Genomic DNA, 27,299 nt, shown 5'->3' on the forward strand with positions numbered 1-27,299 from the left:
TCTTACTAGTTTGCAGTCTTTAAAGAAGGGAAAGAATGGAACTAAAGGTATTAATGAAGCTATGGGAAGATTGTGAGACTTTTTTTTAAAGTTTAGGCTCTTAAAGGATATTTCAGAACAAACGAATGAAAAAGATTGTTGTAGAGCTATAACATTGTAAACTTGATTACAGTTTTTTTTTCGTCTGAATGGAAAGAGTGTACTACGTCACACACACTGCTTTAGACAAAGAGAGGTGGAGGAGGGGAGGAGTTGGATCGTACTAGAAGCAACTAATGGATTAAGACATGTATTTCTGTATGCATAAGAGAACGGGGCAAGAGTTTGTTATTAATTTGGACTTTGAATTTTTGTAACAATTTCTATGCCGCGAACTGTACTGCTGTATATATAACCATGAAAAGTGGAATAAACATAATTCGTCACTAGAGAAAAGATACTTCTGACATATTCCTCTCCCAAGAACCCCAGTTTGTCAGTGTTGCCAACCAAGTATAAACATAAGAAATTGTAAAGCAGGTTCCATGCGATGAGACGTTTATCCACCAAGCTTGAAAGAGACATCACATGGACTATAGCAACAAGCCGAACTACAGCATTGGCGGGTATAATTAGACTATGATCATACTATTTTTGTAGTATGTTAGTGAACCCACAAGCATCCATATTGTCAGTTATGTCCGCCAATGTGCTAGACTTCATGCGGAAATCTTGAATATTCGCATTCCTTGGCAACACTGCCACACTGAGGTGCTTGGGAGACTGGGACACTGACACTATATTTTCTATTGTCCAATGTTGCTTCTGTCACAATGTTCAGTGGCATTCACACAATTTTCAACATTGTGATCTTAACACGTGTTCGCAACGCTGACAACCTAGAATGGTTGGGAGACGGTTACATTCAACATGTTTTTGCTATAGTTCGTTTGTTCTTTCTAACAAGCTTGGTCTATGAAGGTCTCATAGTACGGAACCTGTTTTACAATTTCTTATTTTTATACTTGGTTAGCAACACTGACAAACTGGGGTCCTTCGGAGAGGAAAATGTCCTAAGTGTATTTTCTCTAGTGACGAATTATATTTTTACCAGGTTTCATGGATATATATCCAGTGGTACAGAAACCATCAGCCACACTGTATTTACAATTCGTTAGGAACACTGGCGAAATTTTTACGTTTGGGTGCAAAGTGATATTATCAAGCCTTTGCCCGAGTGACGTTCTAGCAATGAGCCAAACAGAAACACAATGGGCTCAGGGGCTTACGCGTGATGCATCGTAACATTCATTTTTACTTCTGTCGAATATACCATACATAGGGTCACAAACAGCAACAAACTGGCCCCATATGTAGTGATGGGCAGTGGGAATATTCCCGGTGGGAAGGAATTTAAAAAATGGGAATATTCCCGGGTTTTTTCCCTGGCCTATAAATTCCCGGGAAGGAATTTATTTTTATTTCTTTACTTTATCTTCCAAATTATAAGAAACATATGACTAATTACTTTCTTTTAATATATTATGATTTACTTCTAGGTTTTAAAGAATTTGGATAGAAAACAACGTGCCATGGGGGGCTCTAACCCGCCTTCATTCGCTAACGCTCGCTCTGCAGTCCTGTCTGAATTTAATGTTGGTAACGTAATTTAACGTATGAAAAAATAAAACAACCGAATCTGAATAGAATATCGCTAAAAAGTAGGTGCAAAAGCTGGTCCCTAATGCTAAAGAACAGCCAAAATTAGCAAAGTACTAATTTACAAATGATGAAAAGGAACCATTTAGTAAAGTAATTTAGAATTATGTAGAAATAGAGATGAAGTGCTATTAATAAACCCTGAACCACCATTAGTAATAGATGTCGGTCTGTCTCCTCTCTCTGACTCGAATTTCTGAAGAGGTACTCGGACTTCTTTTACATGTGAATTAACGTATAGAATTTCGAGAAATAGGTAGAATGAAAGGTGGTGTATGGCAATGTTACGTGTTAAAATATAAAGATAAGTAAGTATCTTGCAAATTATGTGAACATAGAATAGAATAGAATAGAATAGAATATTTTATTGTCATTGAGCTTTACAAGCAATAGACAACGTCAGAATGAGATATACATATAGATACAGATATATATATATATATATATATATATATATATATATATATATATATATATATAATCATTTCATACAGACAATTAGTTATTGGTTAATTTTATAATGAACAACCTAATAATATTTTAAATAAAGTGCCACTGCAAATTAGGACACAATGTCTTGACATTCACTAAACTCTTGGATCGATTAAAATGTATTCGTTACTAACCAATCATATAACTTTCTCGCATAGACCATAAATATGAATGCGCAAATGTTGTTAAATTGGTGATACATGTATCTTCTAGCCTTTACCCAATCTAATTGGTTTATAACATTTATAAATTTAATGTGTTTATAATATCAGTAATAGAGTCAAGTTGAGCAAATCCACTTACATATAAATTTAAACTGTTACTTTATAATTTACTATATAATTTTTTCACACATATTTAATTGATATAACATGTTGTAAATAAATATACATTTATGCGTACTCTCTAAATACAATAAAGCGTTAATAAAGTAACATAGTACCGTTCAGAATACACATTTTAAAGAATCCTCTGTGGACAACAGTAATAATATGCTTTGATATAAAAATTAATTCCACTTTGAAATCATAATATAGGAATAGAATGCAATTTTCTTTCTGTTTGTACATAAATTCCCGGATAAATTCCCATTTTGGGAATCTTCCCGGGAATATTCCCGAAAAATATCTTCCCGGGAATTTACCCATCACTACCCATATGGTTATTTGAAAAGGTTTCGTACTCCTCATGGCAAGGGCTTTCAGATGATGTATAGATTTTCCCCAGATACTTGGTCCCGGTATGGAATCATCCCTAGTTAGTATTCTTGTGTTGTTACCCCACGGACATAGTATTCATGAAAAGTAAGTATTAGTTTTGGATTTTTTTTTAACAATGAACCCATTATCATCCCAAATTCATATTTTGCCAGGTGCTTTACAACGATACTGTCTATTCACGGAATTAATTTCAAAATTTTAAAATATGTACATTTTGAAAAATTTTGAAGTAACATTTTGATTTTGATTTTGAAAAAAAAATTGTATTAGCCTATATAATGTTCTATATCAGAAGAAAGGGCATGAAAAATGCTGTAAAATAACATCTTAACCAGCTCGCTAGCTCAATTAGAAGAGCTGCAATTCCAATTTCAAAATACATTGAACGTGCTTTTTTGGGCGTTTTTTCCAAACTTTACATAGCCTATCTTCAATACCGGTCGATATATAAAGCTGAAATTTGGTATTTTTCTTAGTGTTTCCAGAGGGCATCTATGTACCAAATTTAATTAAAATCTGAGGTGGTGAGGTTAAATCACTGTGTTGAATTGGTATGAAATGGAATATGTTTATCTGAAGTGGTTTGCCATTGCCAGTGGCGGCCATATTTGTTACGTGGCGCGCGCCTACTTTCACTATTGTAAGTTTTTACAAAAAGAGTATTTCATCTAGAAGGATAAAACAAAAATCATTTGATTGGCAATGTATTGAAGTAAGAACTAGGCCTATAGGCATTTACCAATGTTTCTCCGTTCTATGAGAAACTTACTAGTAAATGTAAACATCAATATCGGTGAAATTTCTATTTTTGCAATATTTTGTAAGTAGGAAGGAGCGGTATTCTCAGTTTGATTTTGTTTGTGATATGAAGAGATATGTCAATAGTTTTACCAGAAAAAATATTGATTGTGATATAGTTACCCTTATGTTTTTATGGTTGTGTTAAAATCAGTTTTGTCGAAAAACCCAAAGTTTGGGTTAAAATAACTCTGATGGGGCTAGTGATAAAAATCTCAAATTAGCACAGGATGTAGTGAGTGCTGTTGTATATGTTTATGGCAAATAAAAAACATTGTTGAGTTTTTAGTACTGTAAAAGTTATGGCCTCTCAAAAATGAAACATACTCCGTTGTAGTGATACCGTTTTGGCACATTAAACAAGGGCTATATAGGTGGTTGCTTGTCTTCAGAGCACGTTGATAGCTTCACACGTATCAAAGTACAATTGCAAAAAATTGTTCGAACATTTTCACGGCTAGACTACTTTATGACAGGCTTGGAGGCATTTATAGCCGCAAATGTTGATGGAACATATACAGTGTAGCTATGCTGTATGTAACCTATCAGCCTGACAATAGTGAATAATCTGTTCACATCTGTACAAAATGGCACAAGTTTATGAAGGGTTGGGTTTAATAGTGTCATGCGAATCTATTTTTTTAAAATCTCAATGTTTAGGTTGTAGGTACCTTGTAAACAGATAGGTAAACAGGCATTGTTGGACATGTTTAATACTTCCAACGAAACCGATGCGTTGCCTGATACAATAAAGTACAGAAAGCGGATAACAGCTGATAGGGCAGAAATGAACACCGATCTCAAGAGCAAAGTGGACAAATCTTTAGCGGAGAAATTGAAACATCTGAAACCGTATAATCTTGTATCAAAGTCTCAAGCTCAAGAAGATAAAAGCTGAACTTACTGCAGAAGAATGTTTGGTGTTAACAGATTTTGCAGAAAATTATTCATTCATAGTTTAGATTGAGATACAGAGTTTTCACTGGATCAATACCCAAGCCATTGTTCATCCTTTCGTGTTTTGTTTTAAGGAAAATGATAAATAAAAACACGACATTTTATTGCTTTCGAAAGATTTTCACAGCGTATATTAAAGAAGTACATCCGAACATTAAAAAAACTTATTTCTTTTACTGATGGAGCCTGGAAGTCAATATAAAAATAAAAAGGACTTCGCTAATCTATGCTGTCACAAACACGACTTCGATCTGGACGCTGAATGGCACTTTTTCGGATCATCCTATGGGGAAAACGCCTGTGATGGTGTGGGTGGAATTACAAAACGAGAAGTCTCAATAGCAAGTTTGCAAAGTCTAACAATAATCAGATACTCAACGTAGATGACGTTTTTATTTTGTAATGAAAAGTTACAAAACATAAAATATTTTCTGGTGAAATGAGATGAAGTTGATAAGATCTCCAAAACTCTACAAAAACGTCTTGACCGTTGTACTAGATTTGTTGGTACTAGAAGGTACCACAAATATGTTCCTATCTCAGAAGGCATTGCAAGATGTTACGTCACTTCAGAGTCAGAGGACTACGACGACCATCCTGTATTACGGATTCTACCATTTGTATCAAATTACTTTGTTAGAATCAAACAGAATGGAATGGATATTTTGCTAACATGCAGTTTTGTTTTGTGTCTTCACAACAGCAATACGATTTTGTTTTCAAAATAGTTTCTTTTTATTGCCATCTCAGTTTTGCTAAACTCTTTGGGAAAGGTACTCTCTCTAACAGTTATATGTTATTAGTACTGTTTAATCTCCGTATCTTTAAGTGCTGGCAATAGAGAAATACACACAAACATAATAATTGTTCCAATATTGAAACAATACACAATATATAGGACAAGTATACAGCATATCAACATGCTCTGAAGACAACTAAGCCCCTATATAGCCCTTCTGTAGTGTGCCGAACGGTATCTCTACAACAGAGTATTTTTCATTTCTGAGGCTATAACTTTTGCAGTAGTAAAATACACAAGAATCTTTATTTGCCATAAACATATACAACAGCACTACATCCTGTGCTAATTTCAGATTTTTATCACTAGCCCCATCAGAGTTATTTTAACCCAAACTTCGGGTTTTTCAACAAAACCGTGATTTTAACACAACCATAAAAACATAAGGGTAAGTATATCACAATCAATATTTTTTCTGGTAAAATTATTGACATACGTCTTCATATCACAAAATCAAACTGTGTATACCGCTCCTTCCTACTTACAAATCATTGCAAAAAGTGAAATAACACTGATGTTTGCCTTTACTAGTAAGTTTGTCATAGAACGGAGAAACATCGGTAAATGCCTATAGGCCTAGTTTTACTTCAATCCGTTACCAATCAAATGATTTTTGTTTTTTCCTTCTAGACGAAATACTGTTTTCGTAATGAACGTTTTTGTTAACCCTTACAATCGTGATAGTAGGCGCGCGCCACGAAACAAATATGGCCGCCACTGGCAAACCGCTTCAGATAAACATTGCAAACATAGTTTTAAAGTCTTAAAACATGAAGCAAACAACTGTTTAAGTTTCATAATTTTTAAAAATGGTCGAGCAACTAGTTTATTTTTTCTGGATCATTTTAGATGGATTGATCCTCCCCTTTTTTTAAAGCCAAAGGTATTTTAATTTTCCCCATATGAGAAGAAACGGCTTCAACATTACAGGTAGTTCAAAACTTAGATTGAAATAATCTTAGTAAAACTATAATTAGTTTCGTCAATCGTATTTCTCAGTCTTGTTTCGAGAATTGGCCTTAAATATGTATTTATCAAAAGGAGATCTCCAGAAATTGAAGAAAATAATTTGGGAATCATACATAACGATTATTTTTTTTCGCCATCGATCAGATTCGCTGTAAGAGATTTCAACTATAATCTGGGGGAAGAAATAATGCGATTACGTTTACTTTTTTTGTAGTAGGCTTACATATTAGCAATTGGGTCATCCCACACCGTTGGTACAATTATTCTTATCTTAATGCTATAAGAATTGTATTATATAGCTTTTTACTTTTTACTCTATTTCTACAAGGGAAATACTTTCGCGGTCACTGCGGTGTTTGGAGCTGAAGAACGCTGGAGCGAATAGAGGCAGACAGATGATTAGGCTGCCGAAAGAGCATCATAGGCAAGAGAAGTGCTCAAAAACTTTTCTTCTGTCCTCTTAAAACTAGGCACAATAATAATAATACGAGATACATTGGCACAAGCACTCATCCATGGAAGGGGCTATAGCCACCCCCTCTTCTTCCGTGACGTCCAGGTATACACTGAATAAAATGGCCAATAATCGTAGTTTATACTGGGTAAAATGACACGCGAGTATGTTTTATACTATATGAAAAGGCAAACTGTAGCTATTACGTAAAAAGGACGATCAGAAGGCAATTTTAATGGACAATTTAGCAGATTACATAGGAGAAAAAATATATTCCATCCTCTCCCTAAGGATTAACTTTTCACTGAATAAAATTCTATGCTAACATCTGCCAAAGCTAAGTAGGACAAGTAATATCAATAAAGCTTACGCACTCTCACAGATTTTGTTAGTTTGAAATTTCCATTTGCTCTGAAAATACATTTTTGTAGATACTAAAATGCTACCGTGAATGCATAACAATGTCTTTTGCAGTATTAGAAGTAAACTAATAACATTCGGTGCAATGTTCTTTTAAGTATTGTTTGAGTCGCTGTTTTTTCCATTCATCTATGATATTTGTCGCCCGGGCGAAAACGAAGAAACATAAATATTTATTGTGTTTGCTTTAAACTATCAACTTCGGGAAAGTCATAAAGGTCACCTCAGTTACAAACACAAAGGAGAGAAAGGACGTAAATCGCTACTATTGCTATCCATCTCGAAGATCATAACAGATTAGTCAGTGTTATTCTGGATTGGAAGTAGATGGCATGAAATAGACGTCAGTTGAAACCCATTAGTAAGACAATTCCATATTGTGCTAGTAATAACTTACTATTAAGGGGACACAAAGATGATATAAATATATATATATATATATATGTGTGTGTGTGTGTGTGGGTGGGTGGATGTGTGTGTGTGGGGGGGGGGATGCGTTGGTGAACCCGCCAATCTTTGTAGGTCGATCGGTCGACACAGCAGCACTGTGAGCAATTTTCGCAAAGCGAGCATTTTTTAGTGGTTGCTCGAAATGTTTTTTACTTTTAACGCGTTCAAGACCCTTATAGGGGCCCCCCGCGAGTTCTTTTCACTCCGCTCGTTTATACGGATACAGCCGGTTGTGTGTGTAAAGTGTGTGTTCAGACTGAAAAATTTTGTTTCTCGATCGGTGTGTATTTCGACGCAGTACCATCTACGTGTGTGTTCCAAGCAGGAACTAGAGCAATTCAAACTCCCTGCAGCAACGTTCACCATTGTTGCCAATCAAGTATTTGTTGAAACGTTAAAGAAAATTAGCAGCTATAGCAAGGAATCATTCACAGTAAGAACTCGGATATGAATATTACGTAAAAATAACCCTATGTCTAAAATGTTTTTTTCTTAGAACGGTGGAGAGGGAGAGGGGAGGGAGAGGTGTATATATATATATATATATATATATATATATATATAATTGAAAATCACTATGTATGTGACTTTAAATCTGCTAAACCGCCTGATAGATCTCGACCAAATTTGTAACATGGATGAGGTTCAAGGCCGGGCTGATTTTAGGCTATTCACTTGGATGGTAAAAGTGAGGGGGGAGGGGAAATGGGTATAAAAAATAAATAAAACTTAATAACTCCCGAACCACTCAACCGATCTTGATCAAATTTTCAATATAGATGAGGTTCAGGCCTGGGATCGTTTCTATGATTTAAAGTTGACTGAGCAACTTACGGGAGGAGAAGGAAGGGAGGTATATAAAAATCAGTTTATATAAGACTGAAAGTGACTATTTTTGTAACTTAATAAATCTTGAACTATCCGACCGATCTCATTCAAATTTTCAACATACATGAGATTCGGATCTGGAAATATTTTTGTAATTTTACTTTAACGGTAGATCCTAGGGAAGGGGGTGAGGAGGGAGACGAATACAAACTAATAAAACTAATGACTTTTGAACCACCCAACCAATCTCGATCAAATTTTCAACATGTATGAGGGTCGGGCCTTGGGTGCTTTTTATCGTTTCACTATGACGAGGCATCATAGGGGAGGGGAAGGGGGAGATATATGTAAAAAAAAAAAATAAAATGACTGCCTTTGTGACTTTATCACTCTTGAACAATCCGACCGATCTCAATCAAATTTTCAACATACATGAGTTTTCGGGCAGGGATTACTTTAGGCTACTCACTTTGACGATGGGGCCGCGGTGGCTCAGTGGTAGAGCGTTCACCTCTGGTGCTTAGGGTCCCGGGTTCGATCCCAGCCCTCGCCAAGTGTACTTTGTGCTGGGCAAACACCGTGTGCGTGGGTTTCCTCGGGGTACTCCCGTTTCCTCCCACTTACTTCATTCCATCATTTCATTCATTGCTCATCATCACCGTCTCCTTTAGCCTAACCGGCATAACCGTGGGACGTAAATTTTCACTTTGACGATGCAACGTATTGGAGGGGAAGGAGGAGAAATTTAAAAATGATCAAAATGACCAATATTAGTGTTGAATCCATAGTTTTCGGGGTCGATGAGAGAAACAGTGACACTTCTGATGCTGTAACAACCCAAGTTCAGCCCTGATAGTTGGGGAGGGGGAAGTTGCAACGTAGGAGAGGGGAATAAACATTAAAATGATCGGAAATGGCTAATATTAGTGTCGAATCCATAGTTTTAGGATTTGCTGAGATTAAGAGTGACAATTTTCATGCCGTGTGCCGCAGCACGGTTAAGGGGGAAGAGGAGCTGTATATAATAATGATTGAAAATGACCAATATTAGTGTCTAATCCATAGCTTTCGGGATCATTAAGATGAACAGTGACATTTCCGATCCGGTTTAAATAAAAAATAAGCTCCACAAGTTGAAGGAGGGGGAGAAAGAGATATATTAAAAATGGTCGAAAATGTCCACTATCAGTAGAATTTATAGTTTTCTGGGTCGCTTAGATGAACATTTATACTTTCGATCCGGTTTAAATTCAGATTCAAACCTTCAACTTGGTTGTGGGGAAGTAAAAGGTTTAAAAATGGTAGAAAATGACCGATATTAGTGCTGAATCCACATTTTGGGGGTCGCTGAGATGGACGGTGACACTTCCGATGACAAGGTCCGCAACATGGGGGAGGCGGATATAATGATTCGAAATTAGTGTTGAGTCTATAGTTTTTGGGATCGCCGAGATGAACAATGACACTTCCTATGGTGTTAATTCCAAATTCAACTTCGCGTTTTGGGAGAGGGGAGAGGGAAATAAAAAATAACCCATATTAGTGTCGAATCCATAGTTTCCGGGGTCACTGTGATGACCGGTGACACATCCAATGCCGTGCCTCACAACATAAAAGAGGAGGAGGGGGAGATATATAAAAATGTTCAAAATTATCCCACATTAGTGTCTGATCCGTAGCTTTTAGGGTCGCTGAGATGAAGAATGACACTTCCGATCCCGTTTGAAACCAAAATCAGCCCGGATATTGGGAGATGGGGAGATAATAAATGATCGAAAATGATTAATATTAGCGTCGTATACATGGTATTCGGGGTCGCCGAGGTGATCAATGATATTTCCGATGCCGTTTAATTTAATGCCATTGAAAACGAAAACAGCATATTTCACGGGTACAAAACACATGAGATACGGAATTGTGTATTTAAATTTTCATTTCACCCAGCGAAGCGGGTATATACTAGTAAAATTTCATAACTTTGGAACCACCAAACCGATCTCATTCAAATTTTCAACATGGATGAATTTCGGACCTGTGATGACTTTTATCATTTTAGTTTGACCGTGCAATGTAGGGAGGGGGAGAGGGTGTATCAGACCACCGGTCTTAGGCATTTTTCTCAGCTTCTAGTGCACGTAGACGCTGGAAACAAAAAATGAATGACCAAATGGTACATGAAGAATCAAATGGTGATACTTCCATATCCAGTGGCGTAGCGGGAATAAACCAACGAGAGTCAGCTCTAAAATTTTTAATGGAAAATGGTATCAATTTCGATTTCTTAGAAGTAATATTGAATAAGAATTAACTTTTACGGAAACACTTTTCGTTAAATTCTACGGTTTCGGATATACGTCTGTTATTTGTTGTATTGCTACTATCAGACCACCCGGTAAATTCATTTTTTTTTTTTGTTCGTAGTGCACGGAGACACTTCAAACTTAAAATGAATGACTAAATCGTATCTGAAGAATAAAATGGTGATACTCCCATATCCAGTGGCGTAGCGGGAATGCATCAAAGGGATAAACTCCAAAATGTTTAATGGAAACTGGTATCAATTTCGACTTCTTTGGAAGTATTACTGATAAAGAAACAACTTTTACGGGAAACACTTCTCGTCATATTCTACGGTTTGGTATCTACTTATGTTATTTTTTGTTGAATTGCCACTTCGGACCACCCACTTCAGGCATTTTTCTCTGTTCGTAGTGCACGCAGACATTTCAAACAACAACAAAAAACTGAATGACTAAATCGTACGTGAAGAATCAATGGTGATGCTTCTATACCAAGTGGCGTAGCGGGGATACATCCACGGTGGTCAACTCCAAAATTTCAAATGGAAATTGGTATCAATTTCGATTTCTATTGAAATAGAAACAACTTTAACGGGAGACACTTTTCGTTAAATTCTGCGGTTTGGGATTTACGTCTGTTATTTGAAGTTGAATTGCTACTATCAGTCCACCCGGCACAAACATTTTTCTCTGTTCGTAGTGCACGTAGACACTTCAAAAAAAGGATTCAAACTGGACCAGTAGTGTGCGTTGTGTATGCTGACATCTCCATTACTCTTGAAGGTCGCTTCATCCGTCCACAGAATGTCCCGGTGAGAAAATGGGTTTCCTGGCACTCATCCACTGACAAAACTCTAGACGGATATGTAAAGCTTGTTCTCGGAGTTCCTGATTCAGATGAACAGGGTCAAGATGGAGCATGTTGTTGAGCAGAATCCTCCAAATCATCATGTTGCTTATCGCAGCATCCCTGGCGAATCGTGTTTTCGAGATTTGGGGAACCACATGGACTGCAGCAAAGATGCCGGGAGACCGTTTATCCTTAACACGACGCCTGATCTGCTCATGTCTTTTGTGTTGAGGAAGGACATGCCCAGTGTTCTGCACACCAAGTGCAAGAGAGGAAATGCTTTCCTCGACTGCCCAGCACGATTGGGAAACCGTTGACAATATAGCCGCGCAGCCTGCCTTCACTCAATTCTGCCACCTTCACTCAACACTAACATATCAAAAGCTACGATATTCGAAAACATCGTTTGGGTTCCCTCAAGCACACGAAATAATAGGCAATAGGAGCCGAAATCAACAAACATTTAACACTTTATCTTTCAACTACAAACAACAAATATTCAACTGTTTTATATCAGAACTTTTTTCCGTTTTCTTTCCTTCTTCTACTTTGTCAGATGGCACTTCATTAATGTTTTTTTCTCTACTAATAACCATTATACAAAAATTTCTCCCTTTTCACTCCTTTTTGGAGCTTCTTTCCCTCTTGACCCCCGTCTTCACCTGTATCTCATTCTTATGTGCAGGTGTAGCTTTGGCGCACGACACTTTGACCTATTTACATGTAAAATTCAATTCTTTGTATGGATAAGCATGTTTATAAGGAACAAATATCTGCAGGCGACAGAATGAAATACAAAGTAATACTCTATATTATAGGTTTACAAGTGTAGTGTTCCTAGTCTAAAATGATTACAAGTGATTTACGCCGAATATAATAAGTGAGTGTATATGAAAGATGGCACTATTAGATGTTTTTTTCCACTGGCAGCATATTTTTGCACAATGTAAAAAACCTGTATTTTATGTGTTCAAGTGCAACGTTACTAGTACGAAACCATTACAAGTGCTATTGAAATTCGTACCATTGACAAAACCCATTCCTTTCCATCTTGGCTTGGGCACATATCCCCGACTGCAGACAGACTTGTTCCTTTCGGACGCACTCCCGTGCTAGCGTACAGGTCCACCAGCTTTATTCTTCCCTGACCCGAGTGGATAGCATTCGTGTTGTAATGGTCACCTGACACAGGTTGGTTTGGGTTTTTGCACTATAATATTTAATATGTCATCCCTGTATTTTATCTATGCCAAGTGAGACATTTTCATGTCGCCAAGGGGAAACCTTTTAGAGGACAATAAGAAGGAAATTAGTGAAAGAATTATAAGTTTTAACAATTGTTTCTAGTGGTGCGCCAAAAGTAAACTTGTACGCATTCCTTTTCTTTCTGACTCTCTTCTTCACCTGTGTCTCAACGGTTTGCTTTAATTCTTCAGACTTCCATCCATCATCTTTTTATATCATTTCTTTAAATTTATCCTCTACATCTTTTTTTCTTGGGACCGCGGTGGCTCAGTGGTAGAGCGTTCACTTCTGGTGCTTGGGGTCGCGGGTTCGATCCCAGCCCCCGCCAAGTGAACTTTGTGGTGGACAAACACCGAGTGCCTGGGTTTTCTCGGAGTTCTCCCACTCGGGTTTCCTCCTACTTTCTTCATCCCACCATTTCATTCATTATTCGTCATTACCGTCTCCTTTAGCCTGACCGGCATAACCGTGGGACGTAAAACTCAAAGATTTCATTTTATTTTCCTTTTTTGTTGACTAATTCCTGTATATCTTCGCCTTCTCTTTTATTTTTATACATCCTTATTATTTCACTATCTACATTTCTGTATTGTTTTCTTCTGTTTCTTTCTTTCGTAACTTTATTTTCTATTCTCACCTGTTTATCATATTTGTTTTTGACTTCTATTATTTGTATTCTTTCCTTCTATTATAGTTGACCTTGTAAGTATTCCGTGACTCATACTAAGGTATTCCGTTTCTACTACCTGTTTGTTGGTGTGTCTACAGAACTGATTCCTTTGTTATCGATTTTCTGGTTCAAGATTCTCGTGTTGAATCTCTGAATTTCGTTTTACCAATTAAATTCGATTAATTACTAGTGAACATATTTTCTCCTCTGTGTTGGCTACCTGAATGGAGCTTAACATAAAATCTCCAATGAACTAAAATTTCGTTCATCTTCTACATTCGTATTTGTTTCTGTCATCTAATTCTTCTGTAATTCAGTAATGATAAAGATCTTGTCTTCCTTCTGAATATCTTCATCAAGTAACTCATTGATTCTTCTTATGTACCTATTTGTATACCTTTTGGACAATAGTGTGCAAAATGATTATATTCGTTGCAATTCCTACATTGTGCGCTCCTAGTCGAACATTGATATCTAAAATGTTTTCCACATGCTAAACAACCATATTGATAACATCCATATTTTCCTGTGATTGTTTCAGAACGAAATCTATTGATTTTGTGTAGTTTGTCTTGGTAGATATTTGTATCTTTCGTTGATCTGTTGCGACAATCACTTGTAGCGAGAAAAAATGCTTTTGTACACTGATTTAACAATGCACATCGCATAGATATAGCAAATCATGTAGCATTACTGGAAAGGGAAGTAACCATGTTTTCTGAATTTTATTCAAGCGGGAAAGAAGTAAATCTAGCTGCTCTCACTGTATAAGTTATCTTCATTTGGGCCTAATTATCTGTTCTATACTAGCAGCCTGTGCTGAATGGATACAAAATCATTGAAAACATGGTCGTCCCTGCATCAGGATTCATAAAACTCGTAGTGCGGTAACAAGACGGAAGGGTGATGTAAGGGAGCACTGCCTCCCCAATTTTAGGAGGGGACTTGACTGGTGTCCAACCTTTTGTTTTGCAAAAATTAGTACCTAACTCAAGAGTGCTAAGCATTTTCCGAAAGTAAACCTGGAAATATAAACATGTGAATATTAGTTCACATTTTTAGGTGAAAGGAGGTAGCCACAGACATTTTAACACATTGAACTGCCTCTTGGTAAAAAGATGTAAAATTGGCCCGAAATAAGCCTGAAATATGGAATGTGAACTTTATTAACAAACTGAACATATCGACATAAATGCTAAAATAATGAAATAAACAAATGACAATACAGATCGCTAAATTTCACATATTTGGAATATTGGCGAGCACTAACGAACACGTAAGATGGTTGAAAAACATCATATTCTACACCTAGAAGGAACAATAAGAAAACCTATCCACGAAGCTAACAGTGGTAACGTGTAATGGATATCTCTTGATTCAATTGACGTGCAGTTTCATGAACCCAGCCATCGCAGGATTCACACTACACCCAGCCTTCAATGAACGTTTCACCACAAATTATACATTTAGTGGGGCTTTCTTGTTAATATTTTCTCGTTGTCTGTGTAATGATCATTAGCTTCGTGTGATATATCTTTGCTACTTCATTTGCTAAAGTCACTTTTTCTTTCAATTTACCTCTTTTATGGTATCGCGCTCTACTCAGTTCTTCTGGTGCGTGACGCTAAACGTCTCTTGCGATATTCCGTCCATAATTATAACTGTTCACTAATGGAGAGCTCTTTACTAGTTGATGGACGAGAAGATTCTGATTTCTCGGTCATATGTGGAGAACATGGATTCGCTACAGACGACAAACAAGAAGTATCCCCCTTTTCCTTAACTCCTAATGAAGTTGAACATTGTGGGTCTTCACAGAGGTCTAGTGTATCATCTTGCAACACGAATCAAGTTTGCGGACAGATAGTTGGGTTTATAAATATCTGAGGGTTCAGTGAATATATTCTGGTGCACGCTAATCTATTGAGAGCAATATCCATGCGACACACGTTTCAATATGCCTCTGGAACAAGTTCAAAGCCGTAAATTAGTTTGAAATAAATAATTGCTAGCTTATTTTCAGATCGGTGTTATGGTTGCAACGACAGTAGCAACCCCATGCGGCTTAGCTGTAATGCTTTTGCCTGTACCGAAGTCGATGGTGATAAGTAGCTTAAGATTAAAATGTAAGACCTACCCTACAGCAGCCTAGGGTGGTGATTTAAAGGATATCTTTCTTACTTATCGTAGTTTTAGAAGATAATATAGTTGTATCTCTCTGCTTATACGTGCACGGGGCATGTAGTTATAGAAATATTCCTTTGCCTATTACGGCTTCAGAAGTTGGATTTAAGGAAATCTCCTTAACACAAAACGATTTCAGGAATAGTTTAGGAAGGTTAGCGATCAGCACTGGAACTTATTCTTCTGTCCACTTGAGGTCTTCTTTTATGACTGTCCTCTAAAAAGAGAGTTCTTGAGGAGAGGGTTGGCCATCTTCGATTTCCTTCGGAACCAACTTTGCATCTTTCTGGTATCCTCTTTCCACCGTCTGTTGGTGATTATGTTTTGAATAGAAAACACGTGCTCGTAAATGAAGCATGCTTTGTAGTAGTTGCTTACACCTGAAGTACGGTACCTTACAGCCCCCACACCAGGAACATAATCCACAAGATTATTTGAAAAGTACAAATATTGTTGTGGAAACATTTGTTAAAAGGGTTCTATTTTCATGGCAAAATCCATGATACGTGTCAGTAAGTAGGAACATAAGCCCGTAAAACTTTGCAAAATTCACTTTTGGTGGAATCTTGAAGTCTGTATTTTTGGCTTTCTTGCAGAGATTTTAATACAATTGTCTGATACTAAATATCCGAAAACATTCAGCTCTGAGTAAAATAAATTTGTCTTAGGTGAAGCACAAAACTTTTTTTAATTTTTAAAATAAAATTCCGATAGCTATTATTGAAAACTGTAGCCCTCCCAGCACGATGTCATCGGCAAAAGATTGGCTAAGCGGTTATCGTGCTCGCCTTTAGAGTGGGTGACCCGGGTTCGATTCTCGGCGGGAGCTCATGTGTTTTGGATTCCACGTTAATCAGTAGGTCCCGTTTCATATAGCTTCGCTGCTTAAAGGGATGTTAAACTCAAAATCAACTCAACTGAAAGTATTTGTCTATCAAGTGGCTAGCGCAAATGTCAGTAGTTGAGCAGTAACAGAGTTACACATTAATATTATTATTATTACTGTTACTATTATAATAATAATTATTATTAATGAATAGAATGTTGCAATTAGGTTTTGTTACCTGAAGTTGGGAAGTCAAATACGAAATCTCATAGGTAGTTATATAATGCTTATATGAATCATTTAGTAGCATTTGAGTTTCGCAATAGTTCGTAAGGGCAGTGAGTCTTTCAAGCAAGCCGGTAGGACAGAAAACCGAGAGCACAATGGTGCACATGTAGAAGCCAGGGATCAAGTTTTGTTGGTCACTAATTTTGGATTCCAATGGTCTCGCTATTCTCTCATTAAATTAACAGTTGAGTCAGGGGTGTAGCCAAGGGGGGTCCCATCGGGACCAGGCCCCCCCAAATGACCAGCTTTTAAAACATCATAGTAAAATTATCTCGCTTCATTCATTTAAAAGTAACAAATTTTATTGACAATTAATAATTTACGGTAAAATAGTATGGAGAAATATTGTTTTTCCATACCGATCGAAAATAGGATACTTTTTTGTGACAGCAGATTACACAATTTATTGCGATTTATATTTGACAGTTTGAAGACAAACGTTTTAACAAGGTACTACAAATACAGCCATTAAACAAAGGTATTAAACTGATTTGTAAGTACAGTATATTTTTATATGCTTTAACAAGTATTTTAAAAGACATAGAGGATGGAGAATTTGGTAAGAAACAATGTTTTTATTCAATTTGGATTTCATTCGCTCTCTCTTTTATTTCTACTCAGTGTAATAAAATAATTGTTTTTTTTTTTTTCAATCTAGAATAATAAATAAATATTTTTGTCAGGAAACCGTAAATAAATTAAGTGAAATTTCGAACAAAATCAATGTTGTGTAGATAGGTTCTGCATACAAGGTCTTGAATTTAAATATAAAGGTAACCAAGAAAAGTTTTGTTGCTTTTTCACCCACGACCTTCGAACATCGATATGTCACCTAACCTGGCAGATCAAAAATAGTCCTCATCAGCATCGACGATCTTCTGAAAACGATCTGGAAGGCCATGGAATCCATCGCGGTAGAACTTGTTGGGCCGTGAAACGAAGAAGGTATCAGGTGCATTTTGGACTTTTACTAGGGACTTGAACTGGCGTCCTCTAAGGTGATTGTCCAAAGAATGGAACAGGTGATAATCGGACAGTGCAACACCCGGGGAATATAGTGGTTGCAATATTGTTTTCCATCCAAGGCGAAGAATGGTGTCCCGAGTCATGCTAGCCACGTGGGACTTAGCGTTGTCCCGTAAACGAGGACCCATCTGCAATTGAGAAGTGATGGCCCCAGAGTTTTGAGATTTTGTTGAGTACAGCTCAACTGCTGACACTACACAGTTGCATTGATACTCTGACCAGCTGGTAGCAGTTCCCGATGCACGATGCACAAAACACACAGAAGGACTTTCTTCTGGAACAGTGCCGGTTTCGACTGTTTTGAAATCGGTTCATGGGATGCTAACCAATGATGACGGCGCCGTGGAGCTTCGTATATGACTCACTTTTTATCACATGTCAACGCCCTGTCCAGAAATGGTTCCGAAACAGTAAAACACAGGCGACTGCCGCGTTGCCTTCTGGCCCGGAGTCAAAACATGTGGGATCCATCGATCCAACTTGTAGTGCTTCCCAAGTTTGATGGATGTGCTGCCGAATGGTTTCTCCACACACTGAATTGTAGTCCCAGTTCCTCTTTGTACATGTGTTGGTCTTCTGGCACGTGGTGTTTTCGTGTGTTTCGTCATCGTCCTTAAACTTGTTAACCCATCGCTGCACTGTCCGCGTCGTCACGGCCCCCTCACCAAAGGCCTGACATATCTTCTGTCCCGTTACAGTGGCCTTTGACCTCTTTGAACTCGTTCAGCATACATGCTCTTATGACGCTCTGTGGATGTCCCATGTTCCCTCTGTCTTTACGCAAGTTCACGGTGTATCTGAATTGCCACAATCAGGTAGTATGTTGGATATACCCACACCAACAACTGACGTTCGCCTTATCTGCACTCGCATTCAACTCACGGTGTGAGGTCCAATTGAACACAGACCTCCACGAAAAGGGACAGAACTTTCTTGGTTACCTTTATATATATTTATGGATAATAATAATAATAATAAGAACAAGAAGAAGCTAAAATAGTGTTTTTCGTTTTCCAGAAGGAAACCAAAATTTTCCTTTCTTTTAGGTTTCAAAAACACTAGCAGCAACAAAGTTTGGCTTTGTACATTGTAGTTGGCCCCCCTCAAAAACGACTGGCCCCTCCTACACAAACCTGCTGGCTACACCCCTGAGTTGAGTCCCTTGGGAGCAAATATATGGATTTCATAGAGAGATCGAAGTAAAAAAAAAAAAAAAAAAATCTGTAAGAGTACTGTAAATATGTGAAGACAGAGGGATAAAAAAAGTTGTCAAAAAAGTGAAGCACAGATTATTGGTAATCATTCGCATTAAAATTGAAAACATTGCGTATTAGCATAAACTATGGTTTGTTTCATAGTTACTACGGATAAAATAGTAAAATAGATAAATTGATTCGATTAGATAAATATATTATAATATTCCAGAGCAACAGAAATTTTAAGTGATACAACATTACGACGTTCAATAGTGTATTAGTCATAGGATATTAGTTCAATAGTATCATAGTATATTTGTGTGTTGTTGCTAAGTGTTAATGCAAGTAACATGATAATGTCTTAACGTTTTAAAATCCCTCCCTTGTCAGTTGTAAACTTATTGCCTGTTTCGTTTTATTGTTTTATATCATATCTTGTTTTGCAGTATTCTTGCCGTTTAGTACTTCATTTTCGACGTTATAACAAAAATATTAAATTCGATGGTAAGAATAGTTTGAGTTAAGTTGATTTTGTGTTTAACGTCCCTTTCAGCAGCGAGGCTGTATGAGACGGGACCTACTGATTAAAATGGAATCCGAATCAGATGAGCTCCCGCCGGGAACTCGGGTCTCCCACCTGGTATGAATAATGTATCTTGTTTCGGTGTTTCTTGTAGTCATACAATATTGTTCTCCCGCTGGCTTTGTAGCTGGCACGTGCCCATGGGCGTCTCTGGCGGGGGGCACGAGGGGGACGCGTACCCCCAATATTTTGAAGTACAAAATATTCCATATTTTATTCTAATTTAATTTATTTACTAACGACCGTATTTGGAATATAATATTCAGGCTGTGAAACGATTATAACAAAGTTCGGAGTTCTCAGGGGGTCCAGGAAAGTAACAAATGGAATCAAAGATAATACATAGCTTGGGTTAGGTAGTACCATTTAAATAGCTTTTTTTTATGTCCCCCCAAAAATTTACATGCCAGAGACGCCAGTGCGACGTGCCACTTTGGTTACATTGTCTCATGGAAGCAATTATAAAATCTGAACTATTATATTGGTTCGGATTCCACCTTGAACTATAGGTCTCCGTCTCATACAGCCTCGGTGCAGAAAGAAACAATAACCTTCATCAAACACGCAAACAGATATAACCCTACTTTAGTCTCGCCATTCCATTTCAAAATGAAATGAAATCTTAAGAGTTTAACGTCCCACGATTATGACCGTTAGGTTAAGGGAGGCGATTATTAAGGCAAGTGAATGATGATGGAAGAATTAGTGGAATGAGAATGTGGAAGGAATTTGGAGGACCCAAGAAAGTCAACAGCATTAATCCATGTGTTTCATTTGCTACAAAGTTAACTAGTGTTTAAAGCAATTGCTCTAATTACATTGCTCAAATTTACTCACTGAACTCGCATTGTACACACAATATCTTTGTTTGTTTGTTAATGTCTTCGTTTGTTACATTTACTCGTTTTGCAAATGGCCAGTTGGTTTGGGTGCTCACTTGTACGTACCCAGTCAAGGACGAGCTACTGCATTCTGGTGCCTCTGGAAATGTAGCTTTATCGATGACGCAACTTTTGGGAGCGTATCAGGAAAATAGCTCCATTAATAAAGCAGATATGAGTGCATATTTGGTTTTCCTATGGCCCAGCTCGCATACGCCTTTTGTAGGGTAGACAAACAGGGGTTTGTGTGTGTGTGTGTGTGTGTGTGTAGAAGCGAGGTAATTATTTAGGTTGATAAAGAGGGTGCATCCAGATGCGCGTTAAGGGGCCGCGGTAGCTCAGTGGTAGAGCGTTCACCTCTGATGCTTAGGGTTCCGGGTTCGATCCCAGCCCCCGGCAAGTGAACTTTGTGGTGTACAAACACCGTGTGCGTGGGTTTCTTCGGGGTTCTCCAGTTTTCTCCCACTTTCTTCATTCCACCATTTCATTCATTTCTCATCACCGTCTCCTTTAGCCAAGCCGGCATAACTGTGGGACGTAAAACTCAAAGATTTCATTTATATGCCGGGGACAAAATTCTGGGACAGTGTTTAGCAGAAGGGGTCCACGTATTTTTTCTGAAAAATGTTTGTTTCGATAGTTTCTGATCACATTAGGTTAAATTGTTAGATTATATTAGTGTAGTGGTCCAGCATAATTTTCGAAAAAATAATCGAATTTCATTTATTTTTATTAATATTAGGTTAGTTCAGGTCAGTTTAAGTTAGGTTAGTTAGATTTGGTTAAGTCTGAGTACTTGCATCTTCCATTTCTCACGTAAATTTTATACTTCTGGACCTCTTCTGCCAAACATTTACCAAATTCTGTAATAGCATTACGAAACAGCGGGGAAAACTACTCTCTTGTAAGCAAAATCATTCAGAATGAAATATCGTGTTCTGTGAGATTTCACGTTCTTCAATTATGAAAAATGTAAACAGATTCAAAATGTATTCGGAAATCTCTGAAGAAACAACTGATGTTAGTAAGAAGTCACAAATGTGACTTTATGCGAGGTATATTGATTTGAGTGATTTTATAGTCAAAGAAGGGGAAAGGGTCAAAGCTTATGCTGGAAGGGGTCACAAGCTTAAAGCGGAATCCAAACAGTTTCTCGACCTACGTCCGAAAGAAGTTGTCCTCCATTTGAACTCGAAACCGGGACTAATTGGCCACAAATGCGATACGTCTGCCGACTCACGAAGGACTCCTGATAAAAATACGTTGTAGTAATGTTTACATACTTTTCTAATTGTCAAAAGTTATTTCAGAAGAACAAAAAGATAAACAGTTGCACAAGTGAAATAATTATGCAGAATCACATATGGACAATTTCAAAATACTGCAGAGTACAGAAGAACTAATGTAGCCCAAATTAAAGAAATACAGCGACTTAATTTGCATATCACTAAGAAAAGTGAATAAAGATACGAATTATTTGAGTGCAGTTTGGCTCTGACCCATTTATACATAAATAGATACCAAAGATACGTCTGATTTCAATTAATGCCTGTCATGGGGTTTGTATGAAAACAAAAACAAACACACACACACACACCAAACAAAACTTCATTTATCTACAATTATACTTAATAGAAACATTATTATTTCATGGATAAAACAATAGACCTACATATGAATAGTGTGGTTATGTGAACGAACATGACAGTACACTTCTCAAAGATTGAAAGTCAGTGTTCTTAGTTTTGGTAATAATATATATCAACGATAAGAAAGCAAAAACTGGAAGAAAAGAATAAGGAACGAAAAGGAACCAAACTAAGGTAAGTAAAATGTAAAGTAATGTAGTTTTATAAAGGAGGACTTGTGTTGTAGAATCTTCCCATTTTCTCTTATGATAATTACAAATAAACAAATCAAACTATTTTCTAGTTTCTTTTTGTTAAAACCATAATTGTCAAGTACACTACGAACTTCGCTTAGCAAGGAAATTACTGAAGATCACCTCTATTATCTCAACACTATCTAAATAATTACACACAAAAATATAGTTGCATTAAAAAGGAGATCGAGAAACTCCCGAATCCTTCTTGCGTATGTGGTGAAATATGTGACGTATAGTTCGATTGGCTCATTCCATCTCCATTCAGGCAGGGGGGCAGGTGACCATCTCCGATTTTTTGAAAAAAATATATTTGGTAGTCCTGTTGGAGATATGAAACCTGCAAAGAGGATTTTCCCAGAAAAAAATTTGTCTTCGAGTTATGGGCTAACGAAATTCGGACCGAAATCACTATTTGTAATACAAAAGTGAATAAGCATAATCTTGAAAGACACGTAGTTCAGTAACTACTTGTGATAATTGGATGATTCTTTTTTTTATTTAAAAGTGCTCAGATTACGTTTGGGGTTCTGATATAAAAAGCACGAATTACAGTTCAACAAGAGTATTTTGTAAACACTGGAAAACTTAGTAAAAAAGTAAAATGCAAGAAATTTGACATTTATTTTCGGTATTAAAGGATTAACAAAAGAACCGTATTATTGTGACACAATATAATACTCCTTCTGGGATCCCTATAGATAATTTTTGTTTCCCATCTACGATGACACATGGGAGAAAAAACGTGAGTGACAATATGATAAAACGTCATTTTCGCCTGAAATTTGGGCGGATTTTCTCCAAATGGCCATTCTTAAAAAATCTGAAAATCTGCCCAAACGATCTTTCATTGTTCCCTATGTGAATCAAGCAAACAGAAATGGAGATATTTGTGTATTAAATTTTTCGTAAATTTTTAAAATATTGTGTTGTACTGGGGCCGGATATGCAATCACGCATAGCATTGGTGCCTGTAATGTATGTAACCATGATACTGGAGTAGTTGCATAGTATTGTGCAACATGTACCTAGGTATGATGCAAGTGTTTTGCAGTACATCAAACGCTCTGGAATGGCTCCCATTTGGCATTTAGACTGCATTGTGTGAAGTGTTGTATGTCAACGATATTACCCATTGCGCATGACAATGCATCGTCTTGTTCGTGTTTCACAATAGATATACTATCTAATGTATATAAAAGTTAGTTAGCATTGCAAATATGTCTTCACAATATAGCACCAAGAGAGTTAAGTGCAGTGATTATCTAGAAAGACACAAGAAAGTAATATACAAAAGTAACACGAAAAATTTTACTGTTGTTGGTGATCTTGCAGAGTCATTACAAAATTATTTCGGATCACAAGTACAAATAAACAGTGCTGATAACTTATGCAAAAACTGTTTTATTTATTACAAGGCTCAGATCGAGAAACCAGCTGCTTCGGTTGAACCAAATAGTGCGATCATTATTACAGATCAAATGACTGCAGATGACGATTCACTGACTTTAGATCCAATCTACGTTCCAAGTAGTGCAGTGATTGGTACATTAAATAGTAGCATAAGTGTACTTGATACGCAAGTGTCGCCCGTGAAAAAAACATGGCAAGTGAAGGAAGAAAGAAGAGTCACGTACGTAAAACGAAAATTAGAAGAACTAGAAAACGTGTTTTCGACGGCAGTGTCTGGAAAATTACAAGATGCTTTTGGTGTGAGTGTACCGTGTTCCTCAGGAAGTTCGTCCGAGAGTTGCAATAATTGTGAAATGTGGTTTTCCAACATCACTTGTGCAGTAGAGAAATCATTCTATCGTGAAAGAGTACGACTTCTCAGTATCGTGCCTGAAACCTTCAGTAAACGCATGATCGTCGAACGCATCCCATCTGCGACAAAGTATCTAATAGATAAGTCACGCAAAGTGAAAAAAGAAAAGGGTATGTGGGCAACGCCAGATCCCTACCAAGGACACCTTTTACCGACCGCTTACCTCGAGACTGCATTGTCATATTACGTAAGACTGTTCTAGACAAAGTCCGAATCAAAAAGAAGATATTTCTGTATATGAAAACGGTGAAAAAGTAAGAAGGGTTAAACGTTTTATGACCCGCTTCATTAAAGAAGCCTTCAGATTGATGAATGAAGGTAATCCTGATATAAAGATATCTATTTCTAAATTTTACTCTTTACGTCCCAAGTGGGTTAAATGTCAGCCGGTGAAACAAACATGCACATGTATTTATTGTACCAATATAAATCTAATATGTACATCCCTGAGCAGTCTTACTGAACGAAATATAGTAGATACAGATCTGTACTCTTTGTGTCTCTGTGGCGATCCTACCGAAAAGTGTTAGTTGCAAGAATGTGAGAATTGCCCAGGACTAAATGCAATTTCGGATCAAAGTTTAGAGATACAAGATACTGATGAAATCACATACCCAGACAGAAAATACAGGTAATTTACAGGCGCCTGTGAAACATGCATAAACAGGCATATTTTTACAGGCGCCTGTACATGCGCCTGAAAATGGAACACTTTTAAACGCATGAGACAGGTATGTATTTTTTTCACGATCATTGCATGTTCATTTCACGGAAACAGGTAGTTTTCATGTTGATAAAGTTGCAACCTTGCAACGTGAAAACTGCGTGTAAACAACATGTAGTTGACATATACGTTACCTCATGAGGATCTGACGACAGCTGCTTTTCATTTGATAAAAATGTAATTGACATGTTAAATACACGTGAAATACAGGTGTTAGCAAATTAGTGGGCGTGTTAGCGAATTATACATGTAAAGTACATCGCATTAAGTGTACATGAAATTTGCGTGTAACAGGTGTTGGACACGCATAAGACATGTACGTTCCATGTATATACGGCAGAAGAGACATGTAGGTAACATGTACATGGGAGCCACATGTAACATGCATGTTAAACGTTGATCACATGTACATGTAACATACATGAGACCTGCGTGTTACAGGTGGATTACATGTACCTGTAACATACGTGTTACAGGTGGATTACATGTACCTGTAACATACGTGTTACAGGTGGATTACATGTACCTGTAACATACGTGTTACAGGTGGATTACATGTACCTGTAACATACGTGTTACAGGTGGATTACATGTACCCGTAACATACGTGTTACAGGTGGATTACATGTACCCGTAACATACGTGTTACAGGTGGATTACATGTACCTGTAACATACGTGTTACAGGTGGATTAAATGTACCTGTAAGATACGTATTACAGGTGGATTACATGTACCTGTAACATACATGGGACATGCATGTAATAGGTGGACTACATGTCCCTTTCACACACGTCGAACATTTATGCAATGAGCATTGAATGTCCATTGCACGCATATGGCATCATGCATGTTACGTGTGTATTACACATGCACGTAACCAAGTTGTAGCATGAATTTTGCTTGCTTTGCAATGGAGATGCAGTGCTCATGTCATATATATGTCCAACGTATGTAACAGGTGCGTGTAATCCACCTGTAACACACATGTCCAACGTATGTAACAGGTGCGTGTAATCCACCTGTAACACACATGTCCAACGTATGTTACACGCACATTGAACGTACTAATAACGTTGACTTCAGATGAATGCACTTTGCACGTTCCACTGATATTTGCTCTCTCTTCCAAAAGAATTGCATAAGCCACATGCAGTGGACATTAAAGAGCATTAACGCAAAACAAACTTCCATGTACCGTACCTGGGCATATTCGACTTCTAAACAGAAGGCCAACACAGAACGTGCAAGGGTGTATTCATCTGAAAGTAACATGTAGTTCAATAGTTCACCTTATATATATATATGTCTTGTCGCACAAACGCATTGTCAAGCAACTGAGTCAACTTATAACGAACCTATTACATTTCTTTCCCTACAAATTTAAATATTTATCAATTTATAAATAGCTAACAAATAAGCAATTTAAAGGAATTGTCGTTTACCATATTTATTCTTTACAGGTTTGCTCACTATGATAATACTAACTTACTGTTATAAAGAAGAAATGAGATTTTTTATTTTATATTTTTTATTTTTTTGTACAAAAAATACAAAATAATAAAATTACATATTTATGTACTTGTTACAATAATTTTTTGACGCATCTAGTAATTCCAATAAACAGTGGTTTTCCGATTGCTTAATCTCGCGGAAGTGATTCTGCACGTGAAAAGTAAAGAACAGATGTCCTACAATACATAGTTTCCGACGGAGCGATTCGAAACGTCGAGGCGCTATACAGAAAGAAATTTTCAAAATAATTTTAGCTGCTATCACCTTTACCTATCTTGAACGAAGTAGATTGCAAGTTTGGTCGAGAGATAAGTTTTTAAAATATATAACCACACCTCGAAATTACACCAATCTGAAAAGCCCTGTTTACGTCCCTTTAACTATTGTCTATATACTAATACCAATATATATATATATATATATATATATATATATATATATACTCAATACTGTACGGTCAGACTAACCGCAATCATTACAATTTAAAAAAAATAAGTAATAGCAAGCAGAACAAAATTCCGTGCCTGTTATAAACAATATTTTAAGTACGAAACATTTACCATTTGTATGAATTTGTATTAAATTCTAAATCTTACATTTTCAAAGGTTGAACGTATTGATTGTGAACCTGAAACTATTATTCGCAAAGCCCAAGGTATTCCTATCACAAAACATTGCTTTCAGAAACAGGAAGCAGTTAACATACATAAATGTTCTCGAA

The 27,299-nt window shown here is 37.0% G+C and overlaps 1 protein-coding gene across 1 annotated transcript in view; it reads left to right on the forward strand.

Moving 5' to 3' along the window:
• The window catches only part of LOC145680912 (phosducin-like protein 3), a 220,213-nt gene that overhangs the window by 22,020 nt on the left and 170,894 nt on the right, over nt 1-27,299 (forward strand). The window lies entirely within an intron of this gene.

Source organism: Thermobia domestica, chromosome 3 (assembly GCF_964235325.1).
Source record: "Thermobia domestica chromosome 3, izTheDome1.hap1.1, whole genome shotgun sequence".
In the NCBI taxonomy this organism is placed as follows: domain Eukaryota; kingdom Metazoa; phylum Arthropoda; class Insecta; order Zygentoma; family Lepismatidae; genus Thermobia; species Thermobia domestica.